Source organism: Mustela putorius, unplaced genomic scaffold, assembly GCF_011764305.1.
Source record: "Mustela putorius furo isolate JIRA1106 unplaced genomic scaffold, ASM1176430v1.1 tig00000508_pilon_pilon_pilon, whole genome shotgun sequence".
NCBI classification, from domain to species: domain Eukaryota; kingdom Metazoa; phylum Chordata; class Mammalia; order Carnivora; family Mustelidae; genus Mustela; species Mustela putorius.
Window position 1 is genome coordinate 2,141,275 of NW_025421402.1, and position 17,605 is coordinate 2,158,879.

General features: G+C 50.4%; 1 protein-coding gene across 9 annotated transcripts in view; it reads left to right on the forward strand.

Moving 5' to 3' along the window:
- The first annotated feature begins 248 nt into the window (after nucleotides 1-248).
- NAV1 (neuron navigator 1) overlaps nucleotides 249-17,605 on the forward strand; it is a 255,114-nt gene continuing 237,757 nt past the window's right edge. For 7 of the 9 annotated variants that reach the window (XM_004756280.3, XM_013058141.2, XM_004756282.3 and 4 more), the window contains exon 1: nucleotides 250-483. The gene's annotated coding sequence lies outside the window, so the exon portion shown is untranslated. Of the gene's footprint in view, nucleotides 484-17,605 lie in introns of all 9 variants that reach the window. The other 2 variants (XM_004756283.3, XM_045081003.1) reach the window with 2 other exon arrangements.

Here is a 17,605-nt window from a genome sequence, read left to right on the forward strand (position 1 = left end):
GTCTGGAAGGGACCCATGCCTCCGCCCCTCTGCGGGTTAAACTGGCACAGTGCGGGGGGAGGAAGGCGAGGGGGACCAGAAGCAAAGACTCCCCTCCCTCCCGCCCCCCTGTCCCCCCCTGTCGCCGGGCACCCCCTCCCGGGGCCCGTGTCATCGCAGGCAGCCGGCGTGTGCCTGGGGCAGCGGGTCACGAGGCTCCGCCCCCGGCCGCCCGGCCCCGGGGGACGCACTTTGTTCAGGATGCCGCCTCCCCGCTCATTGTGGGGCCGGGGCCGCCGGCGGCCCTAGTGCGAGCGCGCGGCCGGAGCGCGCGGCGGACGCCGATCCCAGTGCGAGGGGCGGACCCGGCCGAAGACCCCGGAGAAACTTTCTTATCGCGAGGAGAGCGCGCCCGGCCCGGCGCCGCGCGGGGGATGCGCGACTGTGCGCGGCGGCGGCGCGGACCGGGACCCGGAGCCAGAGCCGGAGCGGGCAGGCGCGCGGGTGAGTGGCCCGAGCGGGGTGGTCGCGGGGGCGGGGACCGGGCTGCGCGCGGCGGCGGAGATGGGCCGCCGCTTCCCACTCCGTGGGGCCGGGATCGAGCCCCGGGGGGAGGTGAGCCTGGTGCCCCGGGGAGGCTGCGGGCTGGGCTCGGGAGAGGCGCTGGAATAACAACGGAGGCGCCGGGAGGGTGTGTGCCGAGACGTCCTTGGGGGACTGCGCGTCTGCTCCAGGAGTCGACTCACTGGGGGCTACCCAGCCCCAGCCTTTCGGAGCCTCAGTTTACCTTTCTGTGAAATACCTGCAACGTAAAGTGTGTTGATATCCTATAACCAGAAGCACCAAGTACAGCGTATTACACACACACACGCACATACTGTACCCACATTTCTCCCATCCCAGAGGAGCGAGCGGAGCAGCTGGCGCAGGTGACCTTGCCGGGCTGTTTCGGAAAATGTTCATTGGGTTCCCAGGTTGCGCTGCGAAGCGTCCGCCCGCCAGACTCCCTGAGGCTGCCCTCTTCCGCGCCAGCCTAGAGGAAGCTGGGGGACACAGGAGGGAGGAGAAAGGGGAGGTTGGGTGAACACCAGGAGCTCACCTGAGGGCGCTCGGTGCTTGGGCTCTTGTGGTCCCTTCTACTCTCAGAGCCGATAGAACCTGGTCAAAGCATAAAGAATCAGCCCAGCCTGCGGAGGGAGGATCGGGGAAGGATGTGAGTGGTGAGTGGTGGGGGGCGGTGTGCAGGGGTGAAATCCACCCAGCAGAGAGGGGTCCTTGTCCCGCGGAGCCCAACATTGGAAAATCAGCTGGTGAGTCAATGGGACTTTGTTGGGACGGCCACGGGGCGCAGCTGGCGCCGGCTTAAGGGAAGCGCCCGCATCCCCCCTTGATAACACGCTGTTTATCTGGCTTCCTGTTTCAATGATTGGGATGCCATTGGCTTGTTCAAATTCAATGCTGAAAAGCCTGCGGCCACGTTCGCTCTTTAAAAGCCGAGGGCTTGCCTCGATTTTCGTCTGTCTTGTTCCGGATGCATGGTGTCCCCTGCAACGAACGCACTTATAATGGGGCAGCTGTACTTGCCACAAAGAACCCCATCTCAAGGAGGCAGAGCTGCTGCTTCTGAGACCTTGGCTCCCTTCAGACCCAAAATACATGTGACTTCAGCCTGCTTATGAATTTTTTTCATCCTGCCTTGAATTTTGGTTTGTGTGTCTTTGGGATTAAACTGGGAAAGAAGGCTGTGACTCTGGATTTCCTCCCCGAAAATGAGCTTTATCTCATCTTCCACGGCTAATTCCTGGGGGAAGTTATCGGTTCATAGTTCCCTAATCAGCCTGGGTTGCTAACTTACCTGGATGATCAGAGAGCAAAGAACTTGCCTTTCTGTTTTGGTTTTCACTGCTTTAGAATGGAGCTGGGGCAGGTTGCTGCTCTTGGAAGGACAAGGCTCCCCCCCCCCCATCTGTGCTTCAGCCCTTACAGCCTGTTTCTGGAACTTCCCAGGTTAAAGAGGAGCAGCCCCCACTCTGAACTCCAGAGATTTCTCTGAACTCCCTTAGGGTGGGTTTCACATTCTTCTTTGTGTTTTAGACGTTGAGGATTTGTGCACATGCCTTATCTCCCTATGCATGCCAGCTAGCCAGGTACCCCTGCTGATCTCCCACAACACCCAGCACATAGTAGGCACTTTCTAGATGTTTGCCGAATTGTACAACTGGAAAAAATCTTTCCCTCTCAAAATAGGTCTACAATGGGGTTGATTTGCCCACAGGACCATTTGGGCCTTTTGTGACATCTACTTGGGGAGCCATGGCCTGGGGCAACTGAAAACAGGATTGCTGTTTTTGCTTCCCTTGCCAGCTCTGCTCCCCTCCTGAGTCTACCCAAGCCTCTGGCATTGGCTCAGCTTTGGTCAAGTAGAAAAGACTGGCGCTGGAGTCTATTGTCCATTCTTTAAAATTTGCCTCTCTTTCCATCTTTCTTGTCAGTGTCACTTCCTCTTTCTTTTAAAGTTCTTTTGAATTCTTAAAGGGTTTGGCCTTTAGAAAAATGTCAAAGTCAAAGGGATCTCTGCCCCTCCCAACCCCTGCCCTGCCCCTCTTCCCTTTAGGGACCAGAATCAAGGTGGGGGATGGACTCAAAGCCACACAGTTGGGGGCCGAGAGAGGCCAACCTAGAACCCAGGTCTTCTGGCCACACGTCCAGGGCTTGATCCCTTTCAGCAGATCACCTCCTTGCACTCAGACTTTTTCTCTGCCCAGTGTTTCCATCCATAGATCTTGGCAGATGCCCAATAGCTGTCAGTGAGAGAGGAACAGAAACAAGGGGTAAGAGAGCTGTTGGGGTGATGGAACTAACCACCAGCCCTTAGAGTCTCTGGAACATCGAGAACTAAGAATGTGGCAATACTTGGCAAACCCTTCATCTTTCTGGCCCCTTGTCACAAAACAATAATTAAAAACACTTTTAGTTCCTTCTTCAACTTAAAAAAAAAAAAATGCAAAAAAAAAAAAAAAAAACAACCCAACCAACTTTTCAAGTAAAAAAACACCCTCCACAGTAAACAGTTTGCTGGGCCTAATCTGTTCCCTCAACCTCCCAGGAAGGCTGACTCAGGCCTGATTTCCTCCGAGGGGCCTGGAACTTTGCTTCCCAGTTTCCTGTGAGTCTTGAGAGACGTGAGGGGAGGCAGGATGGCCAAGACCCAGGCCTCTCGGAAGTGCCAGTGGATGTGACTCTGCTTCCCCTACATGGCCTGTGCAGTCCACACTACCATCCCCATCAAATCTGTCTGTTCTGCTTCATTTTATTTTATTTTATTTTATTTTATTTTAGAGATTTTATTTACTCGACAGACGGAGATCACAAGTAGGCAGACAGGCGGGCAGGGGTTGGGGGGGGTGAGAAGGCTCCCTGCTGAGCAGAGAGCCCTATGTGGGGATGTGGGATGTGGGGCTCCATCCCAGGACCTTGGGATCATGACCTGAGCTGAAGGCGGAGGCTTTAACCCACTGAGCCACCCAGGCGCCCCTCTGCTTCATTTTAATATGAGATGCGCTAATGTGCTTAAAAAATTAAAGGTGCCAAAGCCCGTGCCTATGGACACCCTTAATAACAACGTGTTTCCACTTCAAAGGACGCTGAGACTCTTACCATGTCTAAACCTTTGATGCTCTGGAAGCTTTTGTGCATGGTTTGCTTATTTCTTTTTCAGATCGTTCCTGGGGGGTGGTATCTGGAAACACAGCTGATTTTTGTGGGTTGATCTTGTGCCCTTGAAACTTGGCCAAATTTGTGTGCTTGTGTGTTTGTGTATTTGCTTTCGTAGCCTTAGTGTGTGTGAATTCTTTGGGATTTCCTATATGTAGAATCACATCAACTGTAAATATAGTTGTAGTACTTCATTTCCAACGTGGATACCATTTATTTATTTATCTATTTATTTATTTATCTTCCCTAACCGCTCTGGCTAGAATTTCCAGTACTGTGGTGAGTAGGAGTGGGGAGGGTGGACATCCTTGTCTTGCTGCTGATCTTAGAGAAAAAAGCTCTCAGTCTCACCATTGAGTGTGATGCTTACTGTGGGTTTTTCATAAATGTCCTGTATCATGTTGAGGAAATTCCCTTCTCTTCCCAGTTTTCTAAGTGTTTTCATCATGAAAGGGTGTTGGATTTTGTCAGATTCTTTTTTCTGCACCAATTGAGATAATCATGTGTTTTGGTACATGACATTGATCGTTTTTCTTGTGCTGAATTACCGTTCCATTGCCGGGATAAACCCCTCTGAGTGCTTTTTTTGTTTTTTAATTTGTGAAATTTTATCTAAAAAGACTGAAGATGGGGAGTCTGGGGGGCTCAGTCAGTTAAGCCTCTGACTCTCGGTTTCAGCTCAGGTCATGGTCTCATGGTTGTGGGATCCAACCCCGTTGGCTCTGTGCTCAGCACGGAGTCTGCTTCAGATTGCCTCTCCCTCCCCCTCCTGCTGACTCTCTAAATTAATTAACTAAGTCTTAAAAAGACTGAAGAAAATTTGATATGGTGCTAACTGTGCAGTTGGGTGGGTCAATGCACATTCATTATATTTTTCGTACAGTTACTGTACTTGAAATGTTAAATAATATTTTTATTGTGGTAAAATATACATAACATAAAATTGACCATTTTAACTACTTTTACGTGTACAGTTCAGTAGCCTTAAATGCATTCCCCTTGTTACGTAACCGTCACCATCATCTATTTCCAGAACTTTCTCATCCTCCCCAGCTGAAACTCCCTGCCTGTTACAGTTAACTCCACATTCTCTACTGCCCCCCTCCCCAGCCCCCCAGCTTCTGGCAACCACTGTTCTACTTTTCATCTCGGTGAGTCTGTGAGGACTTTTATCTCCGTGAATCTCCATGAATAGCCTGAAAAGTCAGGAACTTCATGGCTTTAATTGAGGGATCAAAGGACCTCACCGGACTTCCAAGGGAACATGCTAGAGGGATTTTGATTCGGATCTTCTTGACTTACAAACAGTCCCTCAACCACCGCCCCCGTGTCAGAGATGGTCGTTCCAGATGGAGAGACAAACGGATTCCTGGTCATCACGAGGCTCAGAGGGCGCCCAGATCAGCCTCTGCGTGAGCCTCGTTTTCTCCAGTTCAGTGGTTCTCCCTCTTCGCTGCACCTTAGAATCACCTTGGGTTGCTTTAAAAATGACTGATTCCTGGGCGCCCCCAGGGGATGCGGCTTCATTCAGTCTGGATTGCAAACCTTGGTGCCTGTCATGTTCTAAAGCCCCCTCACTGACTGATGCACACGGAGGGTTTCAGCTACTCAGTGGCTGAGCTGATTTACTCCCTGGAACCCTTGGCTGCTCACAGCTTCCAGTGACGCAATTCCCTCCCCATCTGGACAATAATACTGACCCACTTTACATCCCTCTCCTGATTTTAAAACCCGTTTGTAAATAGAATAAATGTGAACTTCTGTAGAATTAAACTTGCAAACTTATAAAGAACCTATCATGTAGCCCCCCCTTTTTTTTGCTTTTGCAGATACCTCAGGTCCCCCCTAAAATCTCCCCACTGGGGGTCCTCCAGCTTGGACACCTCTGTTGCTGGGCAACTCCCAGCCGTGGGGTGGGGTGGGGGTAGGGGTGGGGGGGGGTGTTGCAATCATCTTATTCCCTATTTGGACAGCTTGGTCTCTCAGAATTTCTTCTTGTAGTAATCTGTCGTGGGTGGGGACTTCTAGCCACTGGGGAAAGATAGCAAGAGGTGAATGGGCTTCACCAAAATGTATCCCCAAATTAGGGCATACGCAAAATGAAACATGTGGTCTAAGTGTAATTGACCTGCAGAGTGACAACTTTTTCAATATTTGGAAACAGCTACCATGTGCCTGCCCCATCCTTTCCCCTCTGCCCTCGGCTGCCCTGTTTTTTGCAGATCTTCTTCACCGGATGTGTTCTCAAGTATTTTCTGGGAAGACGTATGAGGTAATAGCAAGAATTTAGATTATGAAATGAGCCGGACTGGGAGTCAGGCTTCAAATCTTGACTTTGCGTGAGAAGTCCTTAACCCATGATGAGTACTCAGCAAACATGAGCAAGTGAGGTCATATTACCCGCAGTGACATCATCATCTCTCTCTGTGTGACCTTAAGAGCCAAGGAAGCTCTTAAGAGACTTCAGTTTCTTCTCCAAGAAAAACTGAAAGAAAATGCCTTACTCCGAAGACAGTGTGATCCCTATGATCTGGCAAGTTTGGGAGATAACAGACGTGGTGGGGGGTGGTGATGGGTTTAAGTGATACCACTGAGCCCTGACCCAGGCCCCCGGGCCATGCAGTGTGTGAGCTCAGTTCATGCCAGATTGCTCCCCCGGCCCCCCACTAAATCATCCTTAAAACAGCGACAGTTTACCGCCATGTGAATGTGTTGTGCCCAGAGTGAAACGCAGCCCTCCAGTTACAGGCTTAGTGGCTCATGCCACCCACAGGCCGATCGCCCGACGATCACTTAGGCAAAGCACTTTTTTTTTTCCTCCCAGTTTGTAGATTGTCCCTGCAAATCTGGGAGCTGGACTGTCAGGGAAAAGACAGGAACATGACAGCATAACGAATGAGAGAGTCCAACTGCATCTTTTGCTTTATATTGTTTGTTGTTGAACTGATCCGTTTTGTTTTGGAATTACCTCTTCTTTTTTTTTTTTTTTTTGTAGGTGGCAAGGGTAGCATAGAATATAAAGTCAATTCTCAGAGCCTCTTTTCCCAGTTCATTGGTGCAGATAATTGAGTTGACTGGAAGGAGTAACCGGGTTCTGGGTAGTGCTAAGACACCAACTGTTCTCTTCCTGCTTTCCTTTTAACAAAAGAGAGACAGCTGATGAGACACCCGGTGAAGGAGCCTCAGCCAGGACTCAGGCCGGGCAGCTGTCTGCCTGGTCTCTCATCTGGGGCTGTTCTGTCTCTCAGCCCTCCCTCCCCAAAGCTTCAGGAGCAGGGCTCTGTTCCCCGGGGCACCCCTGCACCACAGACTGCTGACCGTTGGCCCCCCTAAGCTGGGAGCTCTCTCCATCACGTCCTGGGCACGGTCTGCTTCCCAAGGGCTTTCCTGTGTTAGCAAAGCTGCCCCCGCCCAACCGGGAGGGACCGTGGGAGCTGCAGTGTCGGATCCTGCACCTAATCCCCAGAGTAGCTGCGTGACCTGTAGGGTGCTTTCCAATGCCGGAAGTGCCCTGCCCGCCATGCACGAGGTTTTACTCTGAAAAATGTCAGACCAGTAGAGAAAGTGAAAGGTTAGGACCACTAATAACAAGATTCACTGATTGTTAACTGGTTTGGTTTTTTTTTTTTTTTTTTAAAGATTTTATTTACGTATTTGACACAGAGAAAGAGAGAGAGCATAAGCAAGTGGAGCAGCAGGCAGAGGGAGAGGGAGAGGCAAAATCCCTGCTGAGCAGGGAGCCCCATGTGGAGCTTGATCCCAGAACCCCAGGATGGAGACCTGAGCCAAAGTCAGATGCTTAACCGACTGAGCCACCCAGGCACCCCATTAACGTTTTTTTTTTATATTAGGAATTTCTTTATGGGGCACCTGGGTGGCTCAGTGGGTTAAAGCCTCTGCCTTAGGCTCAGGTCATGATCTCAGGGTGCTGGGATCAAGCCCTGCATCGGGCTCTCTGCTCATCGGGGAGCCTGCTTCCTCCTCTGTCTCTCTCTGCCTGCCTCTCTGCCTACTTGTGATGTCTATCTGTCAAATAAATAAATAAATAAAATCTTTAAAAAAATTTCTTTATTCGGGGTGCCTGGGTGGCTCAGTGGTTAAGCATCTGCCTTCGACTCAGGTCGTGAGTGATCCCAGGGTCCCATGATCGAGGCCCTCATCAGTCTCTCTGCGCAGGGGGAAGCCTGCTCTCCCTCTCCCACTCACCCTGCTTGTGTACCTGCTCTCGCTGTCTCTCTCTGTCTACTAAATAAATAAAATCTTTAAAAAATTTTTAAAAATTAAACAAAAATTTATTTATTTAGTAGACAGAGAGCACAACTGGGGGGAGGGGCAGAGGGAGAGGAGAAGCAGACTCTTGCTCAATGGGGAGCCCAGTGCAAATGCAAGACTGGATCTCAGGACCCCAACATCATGACCTTGAGCCAAAGTCAGTGCTTAATTGACTGAACCACCCAGGTACCCCGACTTAACTTTTTTTTTTCTTAAATATTTAAAAAAATTTTTAGAAGATTTTATTTATTTGTTTGACATAGAGAGATCACAAGTAGACGGAGAGGCAGGCAGAGAGAGAAGAGAGAGGGAAGCAGGCTCCCTGCTGAGCAGAGAGCCCGACGCGGGACTCCATCCCAGGACCCTGAGATCATGACCCCAGCCGAAGGCAGCGGCTTAACCCACTAAGCCACCCAGGCGCCCAATTTTTTTTTTTTTTAAAGATTTTATTTATTTATTTGACAGACAGAGATCACAAGTAGTCAGAGAGGCAGGCAGAGAGAGAGGGGGAAACAGGCTTCCTGTTAAGCAGAGAGCCCAATGCAGGGCTCCATCCCAGGACCCTGGGATCATAACCTGAGCTGAAGGCAGAGGCTTAACCACCCAGGCGCCCCTGACTTAACATTTTGATGCACTATGCTCTTTGTGTCTCCTTCTCTTTCTCCTGAGCCATTTGAATATAATTTACTGACATCATGACACTTAAGCCCTAAGTACTTCAGCATGTATTTCCTAAGGACAAGGGCATTCTCCTACATAACCACAGTAAGTACCATAATCACAGCCATTGATAGTGGATTTAGCAGAACTATTTAATCTGTGGGCCGTATTCATATTTTCCAGTTGTTCCCCAAATGTCCTTTAGAGAGCGCTGTGGATTCTTCCCAACCACAGCCTGCTGTGTGGGGGCCCGAACTGCACTTTTCTCTCCCAGAAAGTCGGAAATGAAGTCATGATCCCTTAAATCAGGATGGTGAGGCACTGAAGACAAAGCACTTCAATTTCAATCAATCTGTTTTTTTTTTTTTTTTTTTAGGATTTTATTTATTTATTTGACAGAGGGAGAGCACAAGCAGGGGGAGCGGCAGGCAGAGGGAGAGGGAGAAGCAGGCTCCCCACTGAGTAGAGAGCCAGACGTGGGACTTGATCCCAGGACCCTGGGACCATCACCTGAGCCAAAAGCAGGCCCTTAACCGACTGAGCCACTCAGGTGTCCCTCAGTTAAACTTTACAACCACTGAGTGAACTCGGTACTAATATCCTCCCCCTCTTACTGATAAAGAAATTGAGGTTCAGAAGGTCTTCTCAGTGGCCCAAAGAGTACGAGCCGTTATTACCTCTCCGTGCTGTGCCAGGGAATAATTACAGAAAAAGAAGATCTTTTATTTACGGAAAGTCTTTTGCCCTTCGCATTTCTTGCCCTCTTCACCTAGTGCTAGGAGGTATTTGCATGTGCTCTGCCGCCCCCATTTTACAGATGAGGAGAGTGAGAGCGAGCCCTCGGAGGCTGGTCGTATGCAATATTTATACCGTCGAGGTAACACAAATGACATTTGATGGTAATCTTGGAGGAGGCTCCATGTGGTTGGGTGTAGTTGCTGGACAGACTGTAAGGGGCAATTCAGAATAAAAGCATGTCTGACTGAAGGTGGGCGGTGCAGAGGGGGACTTCCTCCAGTGCTCCTGTCTTATGCCGAGGGGATTGGAGAGAGCCTCTGTCAGAGTTAGAAAACAGGAAACCAGGAGCGCTTGGCAGGCTCAGTCAGTAGAGCGCACAACTCTTGATCTTGGGGTTGGGAGTTCAAGGCCCACGTTGGGTGTAGAGATTACTTAAAAAAAAATAAAACTTAGGGGCTTCTGGGAGGCTTGGTGGGTTAAGTGGTTAAGCATCTGTCTCAGACTCAGGTCATGACCCCGGGATCCTAGGATCAAGCCCCTCTGCTCAGCAGGGAGCCCCCACTTCTCCCTCTCCCCGGTTCATGCTCCTGCTCTCTCCCCCTCTCAAATAAATAAATAAAATTTTTTAAAAAATTAAAACAAATTAAACTTAAAACAATAATTTAAAAAAACCCCTAAGAGGGACCCCTGGGTGGCTCGATCAGTTTAATGTCTGCCTTTGGCTCAGGTCATGATCCCAAGGTTCTGGGATCGAGTCCCGCATCAGGCTCCTTGCTCAGCGGGCGGCTTGCTTCTCTCTCTGCCTGTTGCTCCTGCTGCCTGTGCTCTCTCTCTCTCTCTCTCTGACAAATAAATAAATAAAATCTTTAAAAGAAAAAAACCAAAATCCACAAGAAACCAATTTTGAGAGTAAAGGTACAAAATAATCAAAAAAGGAGCTAAAATCAAATATTGGAAGGAAGAAATGGAGAGAGAGATGTGTTTAGTGTATGTTATCCATCATTTTCAACTGTTGTTTTAGGTAGTGGTTGTTATTATCTAAAGTGGCAAAACAGGGAATCAGGTTATTAGTATATTATCTAGAGTGTAACCACCACAAGAACCAATAACAGAAAACTATTTGGGCAGCAGGGTGGGGCTGGGAAGAGGTGGAACAGGAAGCTGTAGCTTGTTATCATAAGGTCTTTTGTCCAGTTTGACAGTGATCACCCCTATTAGTATGGAGAAAGGCAGGCTTTGAATTCTGACTCCTGGCTCAGAGTAGGAACAGGATGACAGGCTTGTTCCTGCAGAAGCTTCTCTGAAATGCTAAGCCGAAACCAAGAGGGCCTTCCAAAGACCTTGGTGACCACTGAACATATTTTTCTTTTTTCCTTCTTTCTTTCTTTTTTTTTTTTTTTTTAAGATTATTTATTTATTTATTTGACAGACAGAGATCACAAATAGGCAGAGAGGCAGGCAGAGAGAGAGGCAGAAGCAGGCTCCCTGCTGAGCAGAGAGCCCAATGGGGGGCTCAATCCCAGGACCCTGGGATCAAGACCTGAGCTGAAGGCAGAGGCTTTAACCCACTGAGCTGCCCAGGTTCCCCTCTTTTTTCTTTCAAGAGATTTTATTTATTTATTTGAGAGAGAGAGCATGAGAGCGGGGAGGATCAGCAGGGAGCAGACTCCTGGCAGAGCAGGGAGCCCGATGTGGGACTCGATCCTGGGACACACAACCTGAGCCGAAGGCAGACGCTTAACCAAATGAGCCACGAAGGTGCCTCCCGCCCCCCACCACACTGGGTGTGCTTACCTGGAGAGAGCCTCCCAGGATACCGCATCCCCAAGAGTGTGCACCCACACCCCACAACGCACAGGAAGTATTAATACTTCTGTTGTAAACACAATTCAGAGATATTTATAATTTTGCTTTTCAAGGTATTTGGACACCAGGGACTCATTTCTTAATAATTTAAAATGGGTGACTTCTGGGTCACCCTGAACAGTTGCAGAAATAACTGTGAAGTGAGAAAAGTGTCACCTATGAATTATTTTCAAATATAATGAATTTTTACGAAAAGTACATTTAAATATCGGTGTAACTGACATGTTTCATTTTATAGATGTTTTATTAAACCATTATTCATTTCAGTTTTGCAGTTTTATTTTTTTTATTTTGGAACCCATGACATTTTCTTGCACAGAGCTCTGAAACGATCCTCAGTCGAAGGCCTTCTGTTTTAGGCACAGGTGGAGTGGGCAGTGAGTGTGGGTATCTGGGCCCTGAAGGATCTGTGGGTATTTGAGACCCACACCACTCGGGGACATGCATGGCCCGAGCCTGAGCACGTCGTGAGCTCTCAGGAAGTCACAAGACCCAGATCCCATCCTCCCATCGGGGGCCTTCCCTGCACAGGTTCCTTGAGCTTAGGGGACAGCTTCCGTGACCAATGTCACAGCCAACATCTCATTTCCTTTTCATGACAATCCTATGAGATGGTAAGATAAACATTCCTCTTTATACACATGGGGAAAACAGGACTCAGAAAAGCTAGGTAGCTTGCTCAAGGCCACATCGCTTTAGGAAATCAAGCAGGGAACTCTGACTCCTGACTTTTGTCCTTGCCAGTACTCCCATGGTATAAGGCAGAATGGGCAGTTTAAGATTTTATTTATTTGACAGAGATCTCAAGTAGGCAGACAGGCAGGCAGAGGGAGAGAGGAGGAAGCAGGCTCTGTGCTGAGCAAAGAGCCCAATGCAGGACTCGATCCCAGCACCCTGGGATCATGACCTGAGCCACAGGCAGAGGCTTTAACCCACTGAGCCACCCAGGCGCCCCTTTTTGTTTGTTTTAAAGATTTGAAGGGGAGAAAGACAGAGCATGAGCAGAGGGAGCGCCAGAGGGAGAGGGAGAAGCAGGTCCCCCCACTGAGCAGGGAGCCCGATGAGGGGCTCGATCCTAGGACCCTGAGATCATGACCTGAGCCAAAGGCAGACACGCTTAGTGACTGAGCCGCCCAGGCACCCACATTGAGGTTTTTTTTTTTAATTGATTTTGTTACTGCATTTATTTTGACAAGTCCTTAAGATTTGTCTTTCAGTACATCCCCAATTTTATCACTCTTGCTAATTTTACCCAGTCAAAGGAATAATGTAAAAGTGTTATATTTTGAGTTCTGTCTCTCATTTTTTCCTCAGAGTTGAAAATAACTATTGTGCATGAATTTAGGGCTGCCTTAAGCTGGCAGTCCATTAAGACTTTTCCTTTTTAGCTGGTCTGGCCCTAATAACCTGGCCTTTCCCTGTTTACACACCTCCTGTGATATCCAGGTCTCTCTCTGTCACTCACTACCCATCTCCTTAGGGAATGTCATCACAAAGACACATCTGTTAAGGCCACGTCACACCTCTGAGTCATCTCCCCACTTCCTCTTGCTGGCCATGGCCAGAAAGAAATGAGAGGCCACTAGGGAGGTTCAGAAAGTGACCGCAGGGCTGGGGTGTCTGTGGGAAGTGGGTGGGAAGGGCCGTTGGGAGCTGGCCGCAGAGACCGTGACACTCTCATACCCACATCCAGGCCCAGACAAAGGCCTCTGTGTTTGGGATGGCAGGGCTGGGGCAGATGTCAGGCCGGGGGATGGGGGCGGCGGGGGTTGGTGGGATGATAGAGTCTGGGAGAGGCTACCCAGGGCAGAGGCAGGCCCATAAAGTCCTGCTCAGCTGGACTGAGAACTGGCAGTAGCTTACTTGGGTCCCGGCATGTAGGAGAGGCAATATTTGTTCATTGATTACTTCCAGGATAAGGGGCACATTTGCTCTTAAGCTAAGGGACAGGCAGGAACGAATGTAAGTGCCCTTGGTCCTGAATTTCCCTGGCTGGTTTAGAGGCCACGTCCTTGCTTCCTTGGCTGCTTCCTGACGTGGGGCCTCTGTGTGAACAACGTGGTAGGAGATGCAGTCTTTGGGGTCAGCCTGACTTGCAGCCTCCTCGAGCTTCAGTTTCTTCCTCCGTACAGTGGGGACAATCACGCCTACCCCACAGAGTTGTGAGGGTCCTCCTCCAGGGTGTTACAAATCATCCAGCATAAAGCTAATGTCAGTCGTTGTCATTGCGGTAGATCTGGCTGCCCCGTGGCTCTCTGCACTTGGTCCTGGGAGTGTAAACGCAGGCTAGACAACATGACTGAGCAAAACTAAGGATGCCGCAAACATTCAGTCCCCCAGCTCCGCAGACTCTGTTTCTGGGTGGATTTATCTCCCAAGGGGGTGTTTGTATACCAGACAGGGGGAAATGTTTCTCTGTCTGAGGGTCAGACAGACGGAGTGGGAGTGGTGCCAGCTCTAAGATCCCAGCTCTAAGACGTATGGTCCCTCCGGGCCCCTCTGGGCTCCAGACTGCAGGCCTCTGGGGGGTGTGGGGGAGTGGAGTGGCCTGGGGTTTTGTTTGGCAAAGCCCGCCTATTATCTGGCCCAGGCTGTGTTTCCAGGGCATTATAAATAGCACTGGCTTCGGTCGCAGATGTGGCTTGAGGGAAGGGTACAGGAAGGTGGGAGATTGGAAATGATGAACTCAAGCCTTTGTGGGCCAGGATGCAGGCTGGGGCCGTCTCCATGGCAGTTGGACACCAGGGAGGGCTCAGCCTGGGTGCCTTTGAGGCAGAAGGCCTGACTTAGGAGCCAGAAAAGCCTGTGCTCAGTGGCCCGTGGGCCAAGGTGCCCACTCTATTTGATTCCATCTGCCTCTTTTTAGCGAGACCCTCGCTACTTCCTGAACCTGGGCAGGGGATTTGAGCGAGAGCCTGAGCTGGATTCCAGGTCTACAGAGAGAAATAAAAGCAAATGGCTCCTCCCCTTCAGCGACACCCCCGTCCCCTCATGTGTGCACTGAGGGCTCCTTTCCTCCCAGCCGAAAGAGAGAGAAGAGAGAACCCCTGATTCTTTTATTTCATTCTATTCTCTTCTGAACTGAGATACACTTTACAAACCGTGAAATGCAGAAATCTTAAGGGTCCAGTTTGATGCTTTTTTAAAAAACTTTTTTTTTAATTTTTAAAGATTTTTATTTATTTACTTGGCAGAGAGCATGAGCAGCAGGGAGAGGCAGCAACAGAAGGAGAGAGAATCTCAAGCAGACTCTGTGCTGAGCAGGGAGCCCGATGTGGGGCTCGATCCCAGGACCCTGGGATCGTGACCTGAGCTGAAGGCAGAGGCTTTAACCCACTGAGCCACCCAGGCGCCCCTGATGCCTTTTTTTTTTTTTTAATATTATTTATTTATTTGACAGACAGAGATCACAAAGAGGCAGAGAGGCAGGCAGAGAGAGAGGAAGGGAAGCAGGCTCCTGCTGAGCAGAGAGCCCAATGTGGGGCTTAATCCCAGCACCCTGGGATCATGACCTGAGCTTTAAGCCACTGAGCCACCCGATGTTCTTTTGACAGATGTCTGTTCCGGTCAGTACCCCTCCCCTCCCGTCCCCTCCCCCACTGCCCACAGTGTCACTGTGCTGATTTCTGTTAACCACAGATGACTGGTGCCTGTTCTTGAACTTCATGTAAATGGAATCGTAGGGTATGATCTATTTTGTGTCTGGCATCTTCCGCTCCACATAATACTTTTGAGATTCACCCGTGTTGAGTGATGTCTTTTCCTTTCCGCTTCTGATGCAGGAACCACCACAGTTTGTTTATGGGCGAGCCCGAGTCCTTCCACTCCTTCCGTTGCCCAAGGAGCCCCATCTACTGAGCACCCCCGGGGTATCAGCCAGGCTTTTTTTTTTAAAGATTTTATTTATTTATTTGAGAGAGAAACAGTGAGAGAGAGCATGAGCAAGGAGAAGGTCAGAGAGCGAAGCAGACTCCCCATGGAGCTGGGAGCCTGATGCGGGACTCGATCCCGGGACTCCGGGATCATGACCTGAGCCGAAGGCAGTCGTCCAACCAACTGAGCCACCCAGGCGTCCCTCAGCCAGGCTTTTGAAAGTGAAGATGAACTGGAAGTCTTTGAAGTCTGCCGTGCCCTTTGTTTCTCCAGAATACTTCCCATTTTGTTGGCTTCCTGGAAAAGGCCCCAGGACCTTTTCTTTCCCTCATGATCTGGAAGCCATCCTTACCCCTTAGAGCTCGAAGTTCAGATCACTGGTCTCCCAGTAAGGCAGAAGGTGGTTCTCCGACCTGGATCGAGCTGGCGCGTCCTGAGAGGCAGGGGATGGGGGACTTTAGCCTACAGATGGTGAGAAGACATCCAAGGCCCAGAGCAGGGAGGTGACACGATGAAGCAGTGTTTTAACAGGTGTACGGTCCACGTCCACTTGGTTCAGTGAGAGGACCTCAGCACCTGGCACAGACTCTGGCACACAGTGGGGCTTTCGAGAAGGAGGTGTAGAATGGCCTGGTGGTTTGCAAGAGGGGCCGTTGGGCCAGCAGATCCACTGTCCCATCCCTGACGTGGAAGGCCTGAGTGAGGGCAGCCCTGCTGGGAAAAGAGCAGGAGAGGGGTGGATTTTTCACAAAGGAAAACCCAAAGGACACAAGAGAAAGGAGAATCAAAGACAAATGCAGTCTTTTTGGAAGAGCTCTGCACTGAGAGCCAGAGGGCCTGACTTTGGGTCCCTGTGGCTCATCTGTCAAATAGGTCCAACGCCAGGTTTCCATTTGGAAGAACTGTCATAACAGAGTCCCCACAAGCTGGGTGGTTTTAGACAGCAGAAATATATTGTCTCAGTTCTGGAAGGTGGAAGTCTAAAACCGAGGTGTCGGCGGGCCATGCTCCTTCTGAAACTTGTTCCGGAGTGCCCTTCCTTGCCGCCTCTAGCCTCTGGTGTCCGCCAGCAATCCTGGGCATTCCGTGGCCGAGACATGCGTCACCCTGCATCTCTGCCTTCATGGTGATGTGGCCATCTCCTCCCCTGTGGTCTTCCCACCATCTGCCCGTTGTGTGCGTCTGCATCCAAATCCCCTCTTAGAAGGCCAGCCCTACTCTGAAATGACCTCATCCTAACCAGTTACATCTGTAGCAGCCCCATCTCCAAATAAGGTTACGTTCTGAGATGCTGATGGTTAGTACTTCAACCATCCTTTTTGGTGACAGTTCATTCCGTAACATACCACCTGCCTGATGACATTGAACGAGGAGGCAACGCATGTGAAGTCCTTTGTCACTGGAATGCACAAGGCGTGTAACAGGGTGATTTTAGCCAGGGGACCTGCTTTTCACTTCCTGTGTGCCCTAGGTCAAGTCTCTTGCCCTTTCTGAGTCTGAGTTTCCTTATCACATTTGGTCTCTTAAGGTGTCCACGTCCAAATCCTGCAAGTCTTTGCCTCCAAGGTTCAGAGCTTTCAAGTCTGGGATCTGGGGGAGCCGTGAAGTCATTAACAACTATGGGGAAGTCAGGAGGGGGAACCAGCCTGAGTATCAGCAGAGGCTTCCGCTAGGGCCTGCCCATCTTTGGGGGTACCCAGCTTCCTTGCCCTGGTGGCTTGGACTGGAAAGTCCCAAGCATCTTCTCTCCGCAACAACCCCACCTCCCCCACCACACCCGGCCAGGCCAACCCTCACCTCAGCCAGGCCTGGGAGGCGGGCCTGCTATAAATAGCATTCTCCAATCCTGTCTTCCTATGCAGGAAACACAGCAGCCAGAGGAGGCAGGAAAAAGGTGTTTCCGAAAGAGAGGCCAGGGAAGGGAGAGGGCAGGTGGGGATCCTGGAGCCCCATGGGTTCCCGGGCGCTGGAGGAAGGGCACCACCGTGCCGTTAATGGGGGGGTTCATGGGGGCTTTAGTGGCCCAGGAGGGATTGGGACTGGGAGACTTGGGATTTCTCAATTTAGGTTGAGAGGAGGATTGGAAATGCCACATTCATTCACTGAGCATTTGCCCGAATTTGGGGCTGAGCTAGGGGCTCGGACAAGCAGCAGAAGGCTCCTTTATAAAAGTAGGTCTGGAAGCAAGCCAATGATTGCAGCAGAGACAGCTCAGGGCTGTAGGAGGACCGAAGAGGGAATGCTAACTGTTGGAGGGGGCAGGAAAGGCAGACGCGAGTGCCATCGGGTTGCAGAGGCATTGAAGGCAGGGATCAGAAATGTCCCACTCCGCACCTCTGCCCTCCCACACCCAGCTTCCAGCACGGGTGTGAGGAGCTGCCCTTACCCGCTCTGTGGAGACTCTAGGCCAGTCCCTGGGGCCCGCTTTCTGGAGAATTGCCCCCTGTTGGCCAGCAGAGAGCACTGTTGTGCTCCCATCCCCTGCGTTGAAAACATGTTAGGT